This window comes from Bufo gargarizans, chromosome 4 (assembly GCF_014858855.1).
Source record: "Bufo gargarizans isolate SCDJY-AF-19 chromosome 4, ASM1485885v1, whole genome shotgun sequence".
In the NCBI taxonomy this organism is placed as follows: domain Eukaryota; kingdom Metazoa; phylum Chordata; class Amphibia; order Anura; family Bufonidae; genus Bufo; species Bufo gargarizans.
This window is the reverse complement of record NC_058083.1, coordinates 311,419,796-311,436,536: the sequence shown is the minus strand read 5'-3', so window position 1 is coordinate 311,436,536 and position 16,741 is coordinate 311,419,796. Positions and strand designations below refer to the sequence as shown.

The window sequence follows — 16,741 nt, the reverse complement described above, 5'->3', positions numbered from 1 at the left end:
TTAGCACTGTTATATGGGCTTTTACATAGGACTGGTGGTGACCTCTACAAATTAAAATATTTGTCCGCACTACAAGAAGAAGAATTCAGCACCACATACCTCTTACCTCAAGTGACATCTCATGTCATGTAGATCTTATCTATCCTCTTCTCCTCATTTTCTTTCAGCCGCATCAAATCTCTCCAGAGTTTGTTATACAGACATGTTAGATTTCACATAATTGTGGTCATTTATCAAACTGGTGTAAAGTAGAACTGGCTTAGTTGCCCATAGAAACCAATTAGATTCCACCATTCATTTAGCAAAGAACCAGTCAAAAATGAAAGGTGGTATATGATTGATTGCCATGGGCCATTGCCTGTTCTACTTTATGTTCTACTTTACACCAGTTAGAAAAATTATTACAAAGGTCCCTGTCTACAGCAGTTATAATGTCCCTTAGAGTGCCCACAGTAATAATAACACCCTATATTGTGCTTCTGGTAATAATGCCTGTATAGTGTCACCAAAAATTATGATCCCTAATAGAAACGCCTTCACAATGCCCCCATATAGTAATTTCCCCCATACTGCCAAAATAAATAATTTGCACCCACACTGCACTCCCACAATATAATTTGCCCCCACACTGCACCCATGAAGTAATTTGACATCACATTGGCCACCATGAAGAATTTTCCCACAAACTGCAGTGATTTGGCCACCCAGTAATAATCTGCCCCACATCAAGTGATTCGACCCCATTTATTAATCTGCCCGCTCCCCTGACCTTATTTGCTACCACACTGCCCCGTGTCCTTCTCCTGCCCCCCCCCCCCCAAAGTTGGCACACAAAGAAACAATTATTTTTCTAAAGATAATACTTACCTGTGTCCAGCATGGTGAGGCAGGCGCGCATTCTTCATTGTCCTGCGTTCCTCCAGGAACAGTCGCGCAATGACGTTATCAAGCAAGTCTGCGCCGGGATTTCACTACTACATAGGCCTCCGGCTTACTAGGGCTGAATCCTATTTCGCTGATTGGGGGCGGGGTAAGAAACTATTCACTCCCGTGCCCTAACACAGTATGAGTGCATTCCAAAATAAAGATGGTCCAGCTTCACTGAAAAATACTTTAGGCTTTATTCAATCCCGTGCAGATAAAAACCAACATACAGCAATGCAGTATTTTTCAGTGAAGCTGGACCATCTTTCTTTATTTTGGGATCCGTTGTGCGCCCAAGGTTCAGGGCGAGGTCCGGGCTCCTGGCTTCCTGTGGAAGAGCTTGGCATTTTCCAGTGTTGCTTCATAGTATGTGTGCATTCCGGTCTGCGTTGGGCCCCCCAGGGATGCCGGGCCGTGGCTACCAACACAAACGCCCCTATTATAATCCTCCACTCATCAGGAGAGTGAGTTAGCAAGGTGTATCACATTTAAAAAGCGGGGTAGAGGGAATAGTACCAGGGAGGCTAGCCCTGATCTGACCCACCACAACAAGTTTGAACAGTTGTTAGTTGAGGGGTATGTCGGTTCAGGTACAGCACTGCTGTAGCCCACCCGTTTTTATGCCAGTCTTTACGGTAAGAGCAGTTAGACTATGGAGCTATATGCCTGAGGAGGTGGTGATGGTGAGTGCAATAAAACAGTTCAAGTCTGGGTGTCTGGATGTATTTCCGTAGTGTAATAATATTACAGGCTATAGCTACTAGAGAGGGGTTGTTTATCCAGGGATTGATTATGATTGCCTGATTGGAGTCAGGAATGAATTTTCTCCCCATTAGTCTTGATAATTGGCTACCTCACAGTAGGTTTTTTGCATTCGTCATGATCAGTTTGCCGGCTAACTGGATGTAAACCGGATGGAAAAATTTATTTTTTCTATCTTATAAACCATGTTACTATATATTAGATACGTTTAATTTAACACTTTATGATCTAACCATTGCCCTCTTAAAAAATGATTATATAAAATAATACAATTTTAGTTTTTGGCCTGTATCACCAGTTGCACGGTCAATAATAATTTTTCAATTTCATTTGATAGTGTATTTCCATCTCAAGCCATGCCATCCTGCATCATCCCTGGTTGTGGTAATACATGGAAAAGAAAAAAACTAAATATTATTATGCATGTTTTCCCAAAAGACAAAGATTTGATTCGCCGTTGGCTATTACAAGCACCCCAATATTTTCAAGATTTGGAAGACTGGGTAGAAAAAATATTTCTTGGAAAACAGACCGACCGCTATAGACTATGTTCCCGTCACTTTGATTATTTTGCATATCAGGATGGCGGTTCAAGAAAAATACTATTTCCACATGCTCTACCAACAATTTTTCCTGACCTAAAGACAATGATACTGGAAAATACAATTTGGGTATCACAGGAAACACCGTTTGGAAAAAAAAGAAAACGCTCCAGAAAACAGGCCACGAAAAAGAAAACGAGTAACCCAAACAGAGAGAGTTGACACGGATCCAAATAGATCAACAATAAACAGTAACATAGTGTTATCCGGATTATCGATTGGTGAAACTGTATATCTACACTTGCCCATATTTTCTAGTCCTATAACCACTACTGTAAATACTGAATGCATCAGCATCAAAACAAAAGATAATTCTACAAACACTGACCTACACTGGTACGAGGACAAAAATGTATTTGTTATGGACTCATCACTAATTCTAAAGAAAAATATTGGGACTCAAACATGCAAAGGAAAAAAAAAAATCGTGGGACAACTTGCAAGCTATTGACAGACTCACATGATTTACCAAAGAAAGAGAATGAGAAAAAAACGTACCCTTGAAGAAATTAAAACAGTTGAAATTTTACCATCAGACGAGGATCTTTACCATAAGTACATTGCTAACAATAATGACAACAGGTTAGATAAAAGTGCATTATCTTCGATGGAAAATGTTGATTCACTATCACATTGTGAACAAAGGATTGGTTTTCATACTGTGTCAATATCAAATACAGATCAAAATTATTCACATTTTGACATTCCACATACATCTCCTCTTCATAGGTGTTTACTAAGCCCAGAAGAACCAGTTTTTACTTCTACCCCAATGAGTGTATGCTGCACACCGTATGCACGCCCAATGATAATAGTTTACCAGTTCAGAAAGCACCATCTTCAGTTGTTAAAAAACTGGATTGGATGGAAGGAGTAGTGCAACCTGTTGAAAAAGAGTCTATTGAAACAAATCAAGAGTACTTGGATATACCAATGGAGGATTCTGATATTGAAGAAGAGGAAATTCTAAGTGACCTTTCTGACAACAGTGATGACGAAGATACAGATTTTTTTTTTTTAATCCAAATTCCAGGATGGACAACATGGATAACATATCATCTGACTCAGATAACTATTCGCAAGAGCCTAAATTTTTAGTTTTTTATAGTTGTCTTGAAAAACTAATTAGTATGATTCCATGCCAGTATCGTAAGACATGTGGTCATGAAATAACGCATATTGGTGTTAGACAAAATGGTTCTGCTATAAATGTGGATGTGAAATGCACAAAGGGTCACCACAAACACCTTTGGGATAGTCAGCCCCTAGTTAATCGAGTTCCAGCTGGAAACTTATTGATTACAAGCTGTATTTTGCTGAGTGGAAACCATTTTTTAAAGATTAAATCATTTTTTGATGTTATGAACATCTATTCTATATCCAAATCAACCCATTAGAGGCACCAAAGAAGATATATATTCCCTATGGTTGATTATCATTGGAAACAAGAAAAAAAAAATATTATCACATCTATTGGACAACGAGCGGTGTGCCTTGCTGGTGATGGGCAATCACCAGCAACATGCGTTTACACCATGTTGGACACTGAGTCAAGTAAAATAGTGGATTTTACTGTTGAACAAATTGTACCCCCAAATAATTCAGTGAGCTTGGAGAAAATTGCTTTCAAAAAGACATTGGAAAGAATACTGGCTTCTCATGTTAAAGTAAGAATCCTAACAACAGACAGACATGTTGCAATTCAAAAAATTGTAAGGGCGGACTATCCGAACATCAAGCACCAATTTGATGTGTGGCATATGGCCAAATCGGTTGGTCAAAAACTACTGGCTGTCTCTAAATTCAAAAATTGTGAAAAGATTTCTCCCTGTATACAATCTATCAAAAACCATCTTTGGTGGTGTGCCAGAAATTGTAATGAGGATGCTTCAAATTTATTGGCAAGATGGAATTCCATTACTCGTCATGTTTTGAATGTGCACGAATGGGATTCAGATGGGCAATACTGTAAATGCCATCATCCACCAGGCCTCCCACACACTAAATGGTTAACGGAAGATTCCGCTGCATTTGCTAAAATAAAAGCTGTTATTGAAAACCCATCACTTCAAAGTGACTTGGAACACTTATCTTTCTTCTGCCACACCGGCGACTTAGAAGTGTTCCATTCAAGTACCCAAAAATACAGACCTAAGCGAGTTCATTTTTACTATGATGGTATGGTGGCACGGACAACTTTGGCTGTTCTAGACCATAATAGAAACATCGAAAGAGTTCAAGTGGCTTTGAGAACATTTGTAAGTGACACTGAAGAATCAAGCCGAAAGCGTTTTCGAATAGAATATTCCAAAGCCCGTAAGGCCTGGGTGGTCAAAATACTATATGAACAGCGTTGTAACGAATTCCTGAAAGAAATTATACATGACCTATTTCTTTATGCTGAAAACAGAATTGAGAGTGATTGGGAGTCCACACGAACCTCATTACCAAAAAATATAGCCCCAATTCCAAAACCACCATCTCAGGAAATGATAGACAAATATTTATCTAGATTTGGAAATAAATAACGGGTAATAGTTCATGGAACCTTAGTCTACATGCACAATGTTGCGTTAATATTATCAGTGAGCATGTACACTGGTTTGACATTTGTATATAAGCCTTTTACATAATCTAAATGGACACCCATATGAAAAATCAGATTACTGTTGGTATAAAGACCAAGACTAAAGTGTGTTCCTTTTTTTCTAATACTAGAACTCTGAACTTAAAAAATAAGCATAATACCCAATTTTGGCCGCAGTAAAGTTTTGTATAAAAAGTGGCCAAATGAGGCATAATTGGATGTTGAACCAAACAATTGTATGCCTACGTCCTTATTTGGTTGCATTACTATTTCACATTTTTTTTCTTTTAAATTAAAAAAGATGTTTGGTAAGTTTTCAAAGTGAAATATACCTAATAATCTGATATATGGCACTCAAAAAAAAATATATATATATAATTATTAGTACACTGTTACTGTTTTTATCTATTAAAATTCTTTTTTTGTAGAGGTGAATGGTCGTGTTTCTACATCAAAGCTTGTAAAATTGAACCAATTGTTGATGTTTCAATAAATAATTTGTTTTAGAAAACATTGTGTGTAAACATCGTGTGCAATATTATTTTTTACGTAAAAAAATAAGCCGACCTTTAAAAACAATTTTTATTTTTTTACGAAATTGTAAGTTCACTGAATCATGAATCAAAACATATAATATCAAATTTTTGAGATTTTTATAGAATGTAATTTGTACATATATGGATAAACTTTATTGATAGCAAACATTAGTTTAGGATTGACAAAATTTGCTGTATTTTATTAAACCAAAGTAATAATATAATTGAAATATCTTCTTCTACTTTATCGATTTCGTCAGGCTTCTCAAGCCGGCTGTACAGGGTAGACAAAAATCAAGGCAGACAAGTGCTGCCTGTAGTGCAGTAGTACCTCTCAAACTCCGCTCCAATCGCATTGTCAATAAATTTGTACGTTCTGGGTTTCCGGCAAGATCACAGCAGACAGACAGAGGATGGCTGAATAAAACCATTCAGACTTTGATTGGAACTTCTGCACAATCGGAAGCAAGTATCGGCCTTGGTTTTCTCATGACAGCCGTAGAAGCCTGCAGAGAATGTGAAAGTAGCCTTAGATGTTAGTCAAGTGTGTCCATTGAATCGTGGAAAAGTGTGTCCATTTAAATTTCACTTCTAAGTAATTACAAATTTCAAAATCGAATTAATTGGTGAAGAATAAAATATGATTCATCTCTGAAATTTTATACAGTGAACACCGAGTGGTTAAAATTATGTAATGCACATAAATAGCCAACCTAAATACAAAAACTTGGATAAACCGATATATCAATGCAGATCTAGCTGGATGATATATCTAATATTTTGGATAGAGGTGGCCGCTATAAGTGCGTTAGGTAATATTTTAGGTTCATTGTATTAAAACTAAAATATATGTTTAAATTTTAGTGTTGAACAATTTAGTCGATATTGTAATTTAAAATTACTTAGATGTTAAAATTCTATAGGTTATCTTGACTTATGTCTTTGTTTTGTATTTTTTTCTAATCGTACATAAAATAAAAAAGATAGTTGTATAAATTCAGCCATTGGATTATATTCAGTATAAGTAATTTTTTATATACTATGATTGTCCTTTTTGTAGTTATTTAGATTCATTTTAAACTGGTTATCCCATCTTAGACAATGGGGGGATATCGCAAGGATATGCCCCCATTGTCTGATAGGTGCGGATCCCACCGCTGGGACCCGCACCTACAAGGAGAACAGAGCAGAGAAAGTGGAGGAGGGCGCACTGCGCATGTGCAGCCGCCCTCCGTTCAATTCTATGGAGTCGCCTAAAATAGCCGATCGCTGTCTCGGCTATTTCCGTCGGCCCAATAGAAATGAATGGGAGCGTTGCCCGCGTTTGTGCGGTGCGCTCCCATTCACTTGAATGGGAGAGGCGGAGAGCTGTGCCTCGTGGTGGTCGGACCCTTGGAAACCCAGTGTCCTCCAGCCACAACTATCCCCGGCTCCGTTCTCGTTGTAGGTGCGGATCCCAGAGGTGGGACCCGCACCTATCAGACAATGGGGGCATATTCTTGCGATATGCCACCATTGTCTAAGATGGGATAACCCCTTTAACATTTCATTATATACAAATATTTTCCTTGGCTAGGACCACCCTACACGATGGATCAACTGAGATGATCCTTGCACACTGTAGAATAAATAACTTGCCTGCTTGGGGACGTGAATGCTGAAGTGCCATTTGGCTAGTGCTTATTCCTATATTGTAAAATAAACTCCTCTACTATGTTATTAAAAGGTGGTCGTAACGCCAGGATACATACAGTATATATTTGTGGAAATACCAAAGAATCAATCCGGGAAAGGAGATATTATGGACAATCATAATAGATTAATTGGTTCCTTGTGTCTTCATATCAAAGGTAATTGGATGAATTTATACAACCATTTTTTCAAGAATTAGAATTATTTTTTCTAAAACTATGGAAGACAACTTTGAAACTAAAACAAAATTAAATCGCATTAAAAGTTAAAATCCAAATCAGATTGGATAAGTGGAACGTCTTGATAATAGCGAAAACCCGTGTAACAACCATTTTGATCGGGAAAAAGTGCTCTGATTTTTAGAACTGCACACGTTGGAATTGGTCTCCGGTTATGTTTACCCAGTGGGCCATGTACCCACATAGTAAATGCTCGATAAGCGGCCAAACGAAGACATCTAAAAAGAAAAAAAAAAAATTATTGCTTTATTGTCCGACATCCACGAGATTATGTTCTGGAATGGGATTATTTCGTTGAAGAGATATCTCCCTCAAGCAATATCTAATGTAACAGGTTTTAAAAGTAACCACATCCAATATAATTAGAGGATTTCTACTAAATACAAGTACCTTCAAGTTGCAATAGCTCCAAATTTACTTTATGGTCATATAGAAATCTAAGTAGACTCACCGAGGGTTTTTGGAGTCCATTGTCCGACCAGTGGTAATTTGCATCGATGTAATGAGACCAATGAGTTGATCACGGTCTTGACAAACTTCAGTAAACCTTGGATGTTTACAGATACAAGTAATTTCTGGGGTTAATAGGCTTTCCAAGGCATAGATCTCTGTGCAACATAAACAATCATTTACTGATGTCAAGATTTGGCACTGTCCACAGTTCCACCAGTGCAATTCTTTTAGTCTATTTTCCGGGTCTGGCTCTTCAATTGAACTATCCTCTTCTGGTGACCATAATGGGTCAGTCTGAAAACAATAGTCTTCACCTGGGTTTGCAGCTCTATTTTTTTTTTTTCCTTAGGCGCTCTAATAGACTTTTCATTTCCTAAAAAAATAAATATAAGGTAAGGATTAAAATAAAAACTGGTTATTTTGTGAGACAAAATAAATATATCGTATACAGGATTTTTTTTTTTAGCTGTGTCGAACATAGAGAAGTCTGGCCACTATAGTAAGGTTCAAAGAAGGGTAGAAAAAAAAACACCCACCCCAAAACAACAGCGGACTGATGAATTTACTCATATTCTTTTTGACATGAATATTTGTACTTTTTCTTATGAAGAAACTTCGAGTTTTAATTTCAGAAGAGGAGAAGAACCCAACAGGGCCGACTCTTAGGCATAGACATTTATAAGTAGCTTTGTCCGTCGTTTTAATTCCGGGACAAAGTGACAGGTAATGCACCCAATCCAAATAGCTAAGTTTGCGAAAGTAGTAACATGTTTTATCAACTGTAAAAAAAAAAAAAATCTGTTGAATCCAGTTCAATACCTCATCTTCCTCAATTGTTTCATGTTCAAAACTTTCATTGAGCCAACTTTAGTCGATTTCCGATATCTATATTTGTAATAAAAAAAAATAGTAAATGCTTTACATTATAAAGATATCTAATTTAAATTTGATTAGAAATCTAGTTATTTTTTAAAGTTACTCATACTATTTGCATTCAAAAAGCTGAATAAGTTTGTGTCCACAATGCAATCATAGCCATTATATATGAGGAAAATAATTGTAGAATAATCAAAGAATACAATCATTGACTTTGTTTTTTACATGTTCTCAATTCATGTTGTAAATTATAGTATGTAAAGCAAACATGCCATCCACAATCTACCTGACCATTAGGGCTGCACGATATATCGAAAAAGTAATCGAATCGCTATAATCGCAAAATATAATATGGTGATTTGGCCGGCCTGAAAATGCTGCGGTTACATATGAAGGGACCACGCGCACAAAACTTGCTTTGTGTGTAAAGTAGTTTACTACTGTGTGAAACAAGCTCTCTCCTATTGATAACATGGCCAGCCTCTGTACTCACTTTGACAGTACTATGAATGCAGGGCAGCGAGCATGCCGGCCGGCGCATGACTGATGTCACTTATTAACGCTCCTCCCACTTCGGGAAGCAGGAGCTTTACTAAGTGACGTCAGTCACGCACCGGCCGTCCTGCTCGCTGCCCTGCATTCATAGTACTGTCAAAGTGAGTACAGAGGCTGGCCATGTTATCAATAGGAGAGAGCTTGTTTCACACAGTAGTAAAATACTTTACACACAAAGCCAGTGATTCGCCCAGTTTAGGACACATGAGGGGACACATAGGTCCATGAGGGGGACCAGCATAAGATGCTATAGGTGTGTCTTATGCTGGCCCCACTCATGGCCCTATGTGTCATAACACATATCCCCTATAACAGTGCTATCCACAGATACACCACATAACAGTGCCATACACACATAACAGCGTCCTCCACAGATCCCCCACATAACAGCGTCATGCACAGCTCCACCACAAAACAGCGTCCTCCACAGATACCCCATAACTATGTCATACCCATCAGCGTCAGCGGCTCCTATGTGAAATTCCAAGCAAATAGACCTCTAGCACAATTCCCTTTAAAATATCAAACCGCATATGGTTATTGCAATTTTTAGGGCCCTAATGGCAATCGCACCAAATTCCTATATCGTGCAGACCTACTTACCATGGCAGTTTAATCTAAATAGTATGACTGCGGAGAGGATAAGTAGAGGATAAGTAGATAATTTAGTAATGAAAATTTATTCATCAAAATTTTTTTTTTTTTTGGTACAGTTGTTGAATTTCCTCTATCGCCGGCAATGCTATGCCAATACTTCACACTAGGAGTTGGATTGCTGACATCCCATAAACAAAAATTATATGGTTTTAAAATAAATTCATGCATATGTTTCGAGCCTTGGGCAGCATTATACACTACGTCAGGGTGCCAGTGATATCAACAATGAATGTAGGGGTGGAGACTCTGACTACCATAGCGTGAGATGTCATTGAGCTTCATCGGCAGTAAATAAAACATGTTTGAAAGGGAGAAGCTCTTTTCAAAAAAATGCACAAATAATACACTGCGTCAGAATACATGAGTAAAGATGGTAATATGTCTGTGATCATCTCCCACCATGCAAAACACAGCTATTATGTGATTATCAATTGATTTATAAAAAAAATATAGATTCTAATAGACAGACAGAAAAAAATATATACAATTCGAATTACCTGCATTGATGACATAGTATTTTCCAGTTCATCTAATTCAGAATCAGAGATCACCTCTCTGTAATCTTTACTGGTTGCCTAGCAATCAGAAGAACAAAGGTTATAGATAATTCAAACTAAATGTAAGACAATAAAACAATATTAAAAAAAATATATGTTTTTAAATAATATATGGCAAGAAAAATCACCCTAACGTACACTGAATGCCCTGAGTACCCTCCTGTAATATACACCATTGCCACTAAAATGCACACTGTAATGTACATCGATTGCCAACATGAATGTCCTTAGACTTCGCCCAGTACTGTCCCCAGACTGGACTGCTGTAATGTCCACCACCGGCCCCTGAATTCCCACTGTATTATCCCCAAACTCCACACATTCTGCCCCCAGTACTGTCCGTCCTACCCAGCCCTTTGTAGTGGTTTTTAACAGTGTACTACTTGGGCCTGGCACAGGAGGAAAAAGAACACCAATGTGAAAATCAATCTGACAGAGGCATGACCAGTGGCGTACACACAATCCATCGGGCCCCGGTTTAAAACCCACCTCCCCAGCCCCCCAACCTGCCTTCACCCCTCCCCAACCTGCCGCCGCAAACACCCCCCCCCCCCCCACCATTCACCTAACAGTACTGCTTTGTGAAGGACAGGCTGAATTTTTATGGCAATCCTGCTCTACTGCCGTCTGTTGAGGGAACTTATGGGGGCTTTGTGTAGGTAAATTATGGGGGTACTGTGGATGGCACTTATGGGGTACCTGTGCTAAATATTTGTCATCCACAGAGCCCCCATAAGTGCCCTCCGCATAGCCCCCATTAGTGCCCTCCACAGAGCCCCCATAAGTGCCCTCCACAGATATCCCCATAAGTGCCCTCCACAGATATCCCCATAAGTGCCCTCCACAGATGGCCCCCATAAGTGCCCTCCACAGATGGCCCCCATTAGTGCCCTCCACAGATGGCCCCCATAAGTGCCCTCCACAGATGGCCCCCATAAGTGCCCTCCACAGATGGCCCCCATAAGTGCCCTCCACAGATGGCCCCCATAAGTGCCCTCCACAGATGGCCCCCATAAGTGCAACACTGCTTCTGATGCGAAACAGAGAACGATGCAGCGGGTGTCAGGGCAGCGCAGCGGATACATGGGACATGCTAAACTACTCCACGAGCCGGCATCTCTCACTGAGCTACCTCCATCATGCGCCTCCTGCCCCGCCTGCCTGCTTCATTCATAAAGTAGGTGGAGCAGGCAGACGGGGCAGGAGAAGCATGAGGGAGATTTTTCAGAAACTGAATGCTGGGCACTGGCATTTTGCCAGCAGCATGATGCAGGGGCCAGGGGGGGGTCCACAGGCGGCCGGGCCCCCTGGAGTTCCGGGCCCGGTCGCAAATGCGAACACTGTATGTACGCCACTGGTTACGGCGTGTTTGCTATATTGAATGTCATGCGGCATGACATTCAATATAGCGAACATGCCGTACCTCTACACAGGATTGGGTATACAGACGAACATATATGAAATACCATGGTTATCTAGTTGTAGGGAGGGGATGGGAGATTAGAATTGTAGCTGCGGCAGCTTGAATGATTTCCGGCTAACACAGGAGCGCGCACGCAAAGGAAGGAGGCAGAGTCAGCAGTCAATCAATAGAAATGTAAACGCCCACCAACTGAGCAGTTTCTTGTACAGGAGAGAGCAGCAACAGCATGGTAAGGAGGAGGTGGGATAACCCCTTTAAGCTACTTTCACACTAGCGTTAATATTTTCCGGTATTGAGATCCGTCATAGGGTCTCAACACCAGAAAAAAATGCTTCTGTTTTGTCCCCATTCATTGTCCATGTATTCTGGATGGAAATAAAAGGGAAGCAGTTTCATGGGCATGTAAGGCGTTTAGCATTTTTCCATATAAAAGAGAACACTCTACGGATGGCTAATAAAGAACACTCCGGCAAAGGTATGGGGAGTGTCTAGCAGGTAGAGCAGTTTCGGCAGGACATATGTTTTAATTACATTTTTCCTGCCTATCAAGGGTAAGTAGGGGATATTATGATCCTTAAGTTGCTTTTGGATATCAGACAGAAGTGTGGAGTAATTCAGTTGGTAAGACTTGCTAGGATCTTTAGGAATATTTACCCCCAGGTAATTGATATGTGATTCAGCCCATTGGAAAGGGAATTTCTTGGCCAAAGTTGAAACTGTATTTAAGGGGACTTTAATGCCTAGAGCAGTACATTTAGAAAGGTTAATTTTGAAGTTGGACATTTGTCCAAAAACCTCAAATAGGTTTAATATAGCCTGAAAGGCCTCATCCGTGTCAACTAGGAATAAAAGCATATCATCTGCGAATGCCACAACTTTGTGAATCGCTAGTCCTACCTCTAAGCCCCGAATTTTTGTATCTTGTCTAATGGCCTGCAGCAAAGATTCCAGGCACAGTATAAAAAATGTGGGTGATAATGGGCACCCTTGTCTGGTTACATTTGTAATGGAAAAAGACTGGGAAAGAACTCAGTTCACCTTGACCTTTGCATGGGGGGAGAAGTACATGGACAGTATTGCCGTTATGAACGGAAGAGGGAAACCAAACTTATGAAGAGTGAATTCCATGTAACGCCAATCTACCCGGTCGAATGCTTTCTCAGCATCTATGCTGAGTAGTGTAAGTTGAGAATTATGTGCCAAGGCATATTCAATGGCCTGTTGTACTCTAAAGGTACTGTCCCTACACTCTCTCTACCCTGCACAAACCCAGATTGTTCTGGGGAAATTGATTTTGGGAGTAGGGGGGCAATTCTGTATGCTAATATTTTTGCCCAGACTTTTACATCGGCATTTAAAAGTGAAATGGGCCTATAACTAGAGGGAATTTCAGGATCTTTGCCTGGCTTAAGAAGCACAACGATGTGAGCTTCTAATGCTTGGTGTGCCGGAGAGGAGCCGGAAAGCAGTGAATTAAAATATGTCGCTATGTGTGGTCCCAACACGGACAATTTTTATTTTTTTTATATAATAGGTTGCCTATCCGGCCCTTGGCTCTTGCCGTTAGGTACAGTGATAAGAACTTTACACAATTCCTCAAGGGTAACCGGGGCCACCAGAGACACTCTATCAAATGTGTTTCACTGCTAAATTTAGAGCAGACAGAAAATTATGTGTACTGACTTTCCTTGCAGATAAAGTATCAGGAGGTTCCTGAGGGCAAATATCATATGATTGATGATATTGCGAAGATTTTCGCCTATTATGGGTGGATGACACGGGGTTGCCATTAGGAGACTTCATTTGTTTAATATGTGTTTGTTCTATCCTCTTTTTGACCAGAGCTGACATGATCTTGTTGCCTTTGTCACCATGGGCATATTGTCTATGTCTTAGCCGTATATAGGCATTGGCCGCCTTAACATTCAAAAGGGATTTAAGTTCATTCCTTAATTTCACTAGAGGGTCAAGGTCTGTAATGGCTAAGGATCTCTTATGAGAACTCTCTATAACTGCATTTTGCGACAAGAGTGAGGAAATTTGTGATGTGTTTTTTCTTCAAATAGGACTCTAAAGCTATAAATTCTCCCCGAATGACAGCTTTATGAGCTTCCCAAATGGAGGCGGGGGAGGACTCTGAAGGAGTATTTAAGTCAAAGTATGTTTGGAGTTTCTTGGAAAGGGATATAACCTGTGAGGAACTGTCTAGCAGCGTTGGGTTAAGCCGCCATGTCCACTCCCTCCCAGGTAGTTCAGGGATGACTAAGGACATGAAGACAGGAGCATGGTCCAAAACCGTAATGCAATGGTTGTCAGTACTAATTCCTTGGGGTAAGTATCAATCCTGTATAAAGAAGTAATCAAGCCTTTGATATGATTTATGAAGATTGGAATAAAAGGTATAGTCCCTTCTATCTGCGTGTTTAGACCTCCATACATTGCTCTAGCCAAGTTCTCTCAATGTACTGTGTATACCCCTCAGTGCCCAATATGAGACTCCGGACCTCTGGTCAAGTAAAGGATTTAGTAATAGATTGAGTTCCCCACCCACAACAAGAAGTCCCGAAGTGAATGAAGAAACATCCAAGAGCACTTTCTTCAACTATTTGGCTGTGCCCGTGTTAGGAGCATATAAATTGCATAGGGTGACCTCAACATTCCCCAGTTTCCCCCTTAAAAATAGATATCTCCCCTCAGGGTCCGCCATCTCAGCTGAGGCCACAAAGGGCACATTTTTATGGAAACCAATACTGACACCTCTTGATGAGCGTTCATAACAGGCGTGGTACAATTTTTGATAGTAGGATCTAGTCATTGCAGGAGCGCAACCTGATCTAAAATGCGTCTCTTGTAACATAATCACATCAGCTGTCTCTTTCCTCAATTTCTGGAAAACACGGCTCCTCTTAACTGGGTTAAGCCCATTAACATTAAAAGAGGCCATCAACAAGACATTTGAGGGATGTAGAGCAGGCCCACCACAAGCACCATGACCTGATATTTAAACATAACAACTACTGCTAACGAAATTAATAACAGATTAGAAAAAAATCTTACGAAACCATGAGGCTCTCAAAAGAGCAAGTTGGGGAGAGCTTAACATAAAATTATGTATAGCTCAATCTGCCCAAGCTGCTGTAGGTAAGCCTATAGCAAACAACAAAAGGTTAGAAAGCCTATTCCGCTGATAATTACAGACTGAATTGCACTAAGAGCAAAATAGGTGAATGAGGTATGAAACAGAGCGAGAGCTGGATACATAAGAAAAGCTTGACATACATAAGGGAATAATCCCATATGGAGTATTCGGTGTATAGGTTGGGCTGAGTACTTGAGGGAAGCTGAATACCTAAAAGAAGCTGAGTACATAATAAAGCTGAGAACATAATATAAGCTGAGTACATGAAATAAACTGAATATAATCAGTGAGCTGAGTACATTAATACAAGGGAGACACCAAAGGTGTGTCGGGTACATCATAAGGGTTGAGAACACTATGTGACCTCTATTCAGGGCTGGGGCAGACACCCCGCATAATCCCACTTACGAGGACCTTCAGAGAGTCATATCAACACATAATCTTGGAAAGAACCTTCAGATCAATTGTTGGATCCTGATCTAGGAGCCCTGTTATTTCTAGTGGTTTTCTGCCTCTTGATGGTGGACCAGGAGTTTGGAGTCTGCGTCGTAGGCATCGCCATGTCCTGAGTTATGGGCAACCATGAAGGAATCTCCAATGGTGGTAAGTGCAGGATCACCCATGCTTGGCTCAAATCTTCAGGTGAGCGAATTGTGACCTCCGTCTGTGAGTAGGCCAAAAGGGAAGAGCCACCTGTATGGTATTTTAGACGCCCGCTGTGCGTCAGCTAAGGGCTTTAAAATCCTCCTTTTTTTGAAGGGTGGAGGGAGCTAGATGTTGATAGATCTAGATTTTGGCGCCTGCCAATGTTATATCAGCCGTGTCTCTGGCTTTATGCAATATAACTTTCGTATCACGGTAGCTTAGCAGACCACATATATCCCTTGGATTTTCAGAGGGAGTAGGTTTGGGGCGAATAACCCCATGGACCCGTTCCACTACTATGGCAGATGCTCTTTCTGTACCCAACAAACTAGAAAATAAAGTCTGCATAGAGGCAAACAGATTCTCTTTATCTGGAGCTTCAGGAAATCCTCTTATTTTTAAGTTTTTTCTACGATCCTGTTCTCCTAATTCTTCAACATCAATAACGTGTTGCTGATTGCGGAGCTGTGGGTCTCAAAGATATTCCTGGCCTCTAAGATAAACGAAAGCAAGTCATCCTGCGTTTGCTCCAAAGCCTCCACTCTACTGCCTATGTGGCGGATATCTGTTTTTATGGCCGATCATTCCGCAGCAATAGGGGCTAGAGCTCTCTGCAGAGCCTGGTCAAAGTAGTCTCTGGTGAGCACGGTGGCATCACTTACCCCCCCCTGTAAAGAGAAGGCGCCAGCATCTCCTGCATAGTCCTCAGAGAGGGCTTCTGTATCATGTTGCAGGGAGTCTTGTTTTTTTGGCGCCATCTTGCCCGAACGTGCAGCTGGGTGAGTCGCTTGCTTGTGAAGGAATTTATCCATCTGTTTAAGCTATTTTGCCGACCGTTCAGTATCTGGCGTCTCGGCAGGAGGATTCTTGGGCTGTATGTTCACCATTACGGCAGAATAGGGTGCTACAGAAAGCTTACAGCAGCTTGGTGGCGGGAGCTCTACTCTCGAGCAGCCGCCATCGAGTGAGGTCAGGCTCCGCCCAGATTGGTTGAGTATGATCTGGTATGGTTGTATGCAATTTGGATTGCAATATGGAATCTGAATGCTTGCAATTGTATACTTGCAATTTGTATTTGTATGGTTGCAATTGGT

The 16,741-nt window shown here is 40.5% G+C and overlaps 1 long non-coding RNA gene across 1 annotated transcript; it reads right to left on the bottom strand.

The window, feature by feature from the left end:
• Window positions 1-5,496: 5,496 nt before the first annotated feature.
• Window positions 5,497-10,463, bottom strand: LOC122935817. Its single transcript, XR_006388829.1, has 4 exons — window positions 10,381-10,463; window positions 8,615-8,680; window positions 7,794-8,168; window positions 5,497-7,560 (listed from the first exon to the last, which is right to left on the bottom strand). It is a non-coding gene; the product is annotated as an uncharacterized LOC122935817 (long non-coding RNA).
• Between the last annotated feature and the right edge of the window lie 6,278 nt (window positions 10,464-16,741).